This window comes from Podarcis raffonei, chromosome 9 (assembly GCF_027172205.1).
Source record: "Podarcis raffonei isolate rPodRaf1 chromosome 9, rPodRaf1.pri, whole genome shotgun sequence".
Lineage (NCBI taxonomy): Eukaryota > Metazoa > Chordata > Lepidosauria > Squamata > Lacertidae > Podarcis > Podarcis raffonei.
Window position 1 is genome coordinate 33,015,931 of NC_070610.1, and position 6,000 is coordinate 33,021,930.

The window sequence follows — 6,000 nt, forward strand, 5'->3', positions numbered from 1 at the left end:
GCAGGGAGAGGGGCATGATGTTTACTGAGGTAGCATGTTTCCTGATTGGCTGTGTAGTTATGAGGGAGTTTTTTCTGTGCATATTTTATTGAATGTGTCCCGCTTTGTTAAAGGCCTGAACTAAGAAAGGAAAAGCCTTTCTGCTGCTTTCCCCTCAAATTATACACGGTTTAGTTCTGGGGGTTTTTCCTCAGTAAATTGCTAGCAGGATTTTTTCTCTCTCTGTATGCTGTCTGCATTGTTTAAGTAACTTTAAGTCTTATGACCTTACTCTCATCCATATTTTCCTGGAAGCTGTGGTGTTCACGCATTTGTCTTGATCCCTTCCAAACCACCAAATATACAAATACTTTTTAATCACGGGAATACTGTACCTATCAATGGAGGCATGCTTATTCAGAAACAAACATTTCCTGCCACATGTGGTCTAGAACACAGTTGGTGTCCAAAATATGTTCTTCTCTGCACCACTGATTGTTTGCTCACCTGCTTCAAACAGGAGCTAAAATTGCTGGCCTGTTGTCACTGTTACAATATGCAGCTTCATTTGGAGAAAGCAACTGCAAACTGTTTTTGCTGTGAGAGCTGATTGCAACAAACGGATACAAAATCACACCTGCCTTTCCGTAAGCTGTATTAGAAACTGCGGTCTGAATGTGACAGAGATGGAGTTCAAATCCCATTGCTTTTGATGGGAGAAATCTAGAAGCAATTCAGGAGGCAGATAGTGGCATTATACATTCTACAATGTTTGCAAGCTAGAGACAAAATTGAATAAGTAGGGATATCCTTGCCATGTCTCCATGGCAGTTCATTTTCTTGGGCTACTGTGTGTGTGTGTAGCCTATTTGGGGACCCAGCCCAGAACAAGAGAGTGGGGAAAAGAAGCTCTGACCATCCAAATACTTCTCTTCACTTTACCTTGGACTGATATCTTGCTGTGCAAACAGATTCCAACGTGGAGGTACCATATATTAAGGATTATCTTGAGACATGATGATGCAAGCATGTCCCAAGACACTATCTTATGACTCAAGGAAGGAGACAGCATACCATGGACCTTAGATAGTATGATTAGACATTGTATGTCAAGGCAGTCCCTGCTCACCAGTCCTACATTATGTATAAAAGTCTTTCTTTCCTTCTTTCCATTTATATATCACCTTTCCTCTAAGCAGCTCAAGGTAGCATACAAATTTCTTTCCCTCATTTTATCCTCAAAAAAACCCCTGTGAGGTAGGTTAGACCTAGAGAGTGTGACTGGCCCAAGGCCACTTCACTCCTGAATGTGGATTTGAACTCTGGTCTCTCAGGTCCTAGTTGAACACTCTAACCACTACAGCACAAAAGTCTTTCATATTTATCATGTGAAACAACTCAATCTGCCCTTTATAGTCATGAGTTAAAAGTACTTTAAAAAAACCCCCAACCCTTTATGTTGGAACTTGATGGTGAACCTTGTAATATCATTTTCTCACCTAGGGCTGCCCAGTTCAGGAGAATTCAGTACTTTAAATGATTCTGAGAAGGTAGCATTTGGGAAGGGTTGATTTACCCTGCCACCAAGCTGCCATAGTGCAAGAAGCAGTCTCTGCCCACAGTTAAAGGCCCAGGAACTAACTAACTAACTCTCTTTTTCTCTTGTACTGAACCTGCAGCAACCCTACAGCTGCTTGGCTCAACAACTGAGAGGCCGTCTAATGAAATCTTCCAGTAAATGGGTGTAACAAGACCCTTTAAAAACACCAGCGCTGCAGTGTTAATTACAACAAAAAGCATTTTAAATATTTTCCTCTATCCAAAGTGTCTTTCCTTGCTTTCAGAGAGAACCGCAATTGACTGTTGATATACTATTGCCATTACATTATCTTTTCTTTTTCCAGCATCTCCCAGAGCAGAAGCCCAAACAAGATGAATGGCTGTATAATGCCGCTAAAAAGCTTCTGTGGGTTTCAGCCATCAGTGTTTCCACCTCCCAGCTGTTAGCATCCTGAAATCTGATGCTTACAATTGTTGCCTAACTTGTACTTAACTATACTTATGCTTAAATGGATCTCTCATTCCGACACGCGGTGTTCATCATCTGCTTCAAATTGCCACTCTGTACTTGTCTTCCTGCTTTCCTCTGATGAATAGTGTTAGGTTTGAATGCCGACTTGGGGAGAAATTTTGGGGCTAGCGCTGGGGTTGTGTTTTATGTTGTAAGCAGCCTTGTCAGAGCCATCTAAAGAATGTGAAGCTTTCTTCATGTGCCAGTCAAAAGGTCCTGTTCCTGGCATACACCTTTTACGAGGCCTGGAGAAGGCAAGAGCAGGAAGAGGCAGTGTCCTTAGGCTGATGTTAGCATGGGATACTGGCCTGCAGATGTGATCGGGGTCAGGGGTTGGCATTGGCCCACACCTCAGCAGGGGGCTGGTAGCACTGCGCTAGACATTGTCTCACTTTGTAGCCTAGTGTGAAATTTATTTATTGCATTTATATCCCACCTTCTTCTCCAAGGAAGCACATGTGGTTCTCATCATTTAACCCCCAGAAGAACCCTGTGAGGTAGGTTAGGCTGACAGGCAGTGACTGGTCCAAGGTCACTCAGTGAGGTTCATGAGCGAGTCAGGATTTGAACCCTGGTCTCCCAGGTCCTAGATAACCTGTCAGGGACTGTGCTGAGGAGGGCTGCACAGTTGAGGAATGGTGGGAGCCTCCCCCTCCCCCTGATCAGGATCCTGAATCTTCCCAGGAAAAGTGGGACAGTATAGATTTGGAACAGTGGTTTGTAGAGGGACATAGTTCAGAAGACAAAAGTTGGGAAGAACTGGGTGGTGAACAGCTAGGAGAAGAACCGGGAGAGAGAGAGTTAACAGATTCCAGTTCACTGGATAGTGTCCAGCCAACCAGTCCAAGGCCACAGAGATTAGATAAATAGCTGCACAGAAGGCACAGTGGTTGCGAGATCAGGATGCAAGATGAGGAAGTGACGAGGGTGACTCAGGAGGAAGTAGGTGTGAACCTTAATTCTTTACTCTGAGAATTGACTCTTTGTTCTTTTGCTGTGATCATTAAATCTCTTTAAATGGTAATAGACTATGTTTGCTTTGTTCTGCTTATCCATTGCCAAAGGGAGGGAGCCGCTCCCCCAAAGCCTGATATCACCACTAACCACCACACCACACTGACTCTCACTGGAGTTTTAAAAGCATGCATCTCAGCTGCTAACACAGAAGATACGCCGGCCTGATGATTTCTTCATCGTAAGAGCTTTTCTGGATCACACCAAAGTTCCATCTAGTCCAGCATCCTGTTCTCACAGTGGCCAACTCCATGCCTAGAAGCATGCAAACATGACATGAGCCCCATAGCCGCCTCCCGCTTCATGTTCCCAAACAACCAGTATCCGGAGGCCTAGCATCTCTACTAGAAGTAGCTAAAAGCCATCATGGATAGAAGCCATCAAAAGCTTAATCCTCCAAGAATTTTACCAACTCCCCTTTTAAAGTGTTCCAAGTTGCTGGCTGCCGCATCTTGTGGTAGAAAACCCCATAGTTTAAGTATGTGCTGTGTGAAGAAGTGCTTTCATCTGTCCTGAATCTCCCGGAATTCAGCTTCATTAGATTGTCCCAGGTTCTGCTATTTCAGGGAGAACGTCTCTCTATCCACTTTCTCCACAACATATAATTTTATAGACTTCTATCATCATTCTTCCCCTCCCCCTTGCAATTGCCCTTTTCCTACACTTAAAAGCACCAAATGTTTTAACTTTTCCTCATAGGGAATATTCTTTCCTCCTGAGTATCTTCATAGTTCTCATGGTTTTTCAAGGTTGTGCCATAAATTTTTGTGTATCTTTCTAGCCTTTGTTGAAGCTAAAACAGATTGCCTAAGTATTTGTCTCAGTTTTCTGTCTCCTAATACAGAAGTCTTCGTTCCCCCATCACAGCAACTAAGTTCTTTTCCATCTGTGTTATGTTTTGCAAAGAGAAGTGAGCGCATAAGATATCAACTATAACAGGCATCCCCAACCTTCGGCCCTCCAGATGTTTTGGACTACAATTCCCATCATCCCTGACCACTCATCCTGTCAGCTAGGGATCATGGGAGTTGTAGGCCAAAACATCTGGAGGGCCGCAGGTTAGGGATGCCTGAACTATAACTATCGCCTAGGGCAGGGGTTGGGGACCAGCGACCCACAATATATTTTTAGACTTCTAGCTCCCATCAGTTGATGCTAGCATGGTCAATGTTCAGGGATGATGTGAGTTATCCTCCAGCAACATACATATGGCCAGATTCTCCACCTCTGCCCTAGGGTTTATAGAGGTGCTTCTTTCCAGCGTGAGATCTGTCCTGAGTTTTAAACCCCTTTCAAAAATAACTATTTATATGGGCATCAACCAATGATACATTCAGGATGTTACTTCAAAAGCTCATTGCCTAGCTACTTCCCATTATAACTACAGTCTGTTAAAGTCATTCACAGTTCAAACCCAAAGGCCTTGACTCTTTCATTATATTTACATGTTTCCTTCATACCTTCTTGTTTATTCCTGCTCCTGCCTTCCTTAGCTTTGTTCTGCTTGCCTGGTGTATTGTTTACCCCCTCCCCTCAAGGTATTGTATTATGTGTAAGACCAGTTCTTTTTATTTTAGGAGAGATACTGTGCAAACCCACAAAAACTTCAGCTGTAAATGCACAGTTGCCGACAATCTACTTTAATCTACTTTAGTCTGAGTCTAAGTTAGCTATAGCAGCACCTCCATTTGTTGCTAAAAGCAAGCTTCTGCATTTCTGTGTAATTTGTTAATGTGTTTATTATATCCTTTGCTGCCTCCCAATAGGAACATCCAGGAAATGAGATACTTGTAGAAGAGTTTGTTTATTCCGTGTTAAATGACAGCTGAAGGCTCACTATTCTATTTACATTTACAGTTCTAGAATTTTTTAAAACAGCATTCCACATCTAGCTAAACTTTGGAAAACAGAACCATTAAAAGGCAAGGTAACGATTACAACAAAATCTTACTCTTTAACATCTTGCATTCTCTTTTGCAGAATTGCTATTGCTTTTCACAATCTACAATAGAAATGTTAATGCTGAAAGAACTATTAGATGAGAATTAAGCTATTGCCTTAAATAGCGTAATTTCATTTTGGATACTCTCTTTAAAAGATTTGCAATCCTAATGAAAGGTAGGGTGCCTTCTAATAGGCTGGTAATTTTAATAATGCCCTAATTTAAATTCAACACATTTTAAATGGGGGGGATAGATAAACTAAAGTAAATAATTGACATCCCTCTCAGTGAAAAACTGATGGCAAATGAGAGATCTGACTTTTCCTTTTTCTCTGAATTTCAGCATTTGGCATCCGCATCGTTGTTTTTTCCTGCATATATCCCCAAACGCTATGAAATGTACAGCAAGCTATATGGCATAATTGGTTTCAGAGAGAATTCTGTGCATTTTGTTTCATAATACTTGCCGTTTGCCACCTTTTCACCACTGACAGATAATCTTTAACAATGTATGAGATAAATGCAACAGGTGGCAAGTTATGGGCAGGGCTTTACTTCTTGAAATTCTGTTGTTACAAAAGCAGCGTCTCTACATCATTTGTGCTGCAACAAATATTGAAGGCTCCTGCATAATCTCTAGCAGTCCCCCCCCCCCACTGTGAGTCATTCAACGCTAATTTAAGATGTTATGTATGTCACATATGTACATACAGCATTGATTTCCTGCACTGAAACCATCTGGCAATAAGTGCAGGCATGTCATTCCTGTCGTAGAAGCAGAATGCCTTTGAAAAGGAGGTGGAATTCTGTACTGCAACTAAGCATGTCAGGAGGACGAACTTCAGTATTACCCTCATTTGACAGAGGCTGTCTACAAAATGAACTCTGGATTTTAAATCTGGGTTCTAGGCCTAACATCAGAAAGTGAGGAGGAATTAAAGAACCTTTTATTGAGGGTGAAAGAGGAGAGCGCAAAATATGGTCTGAAGCTCAA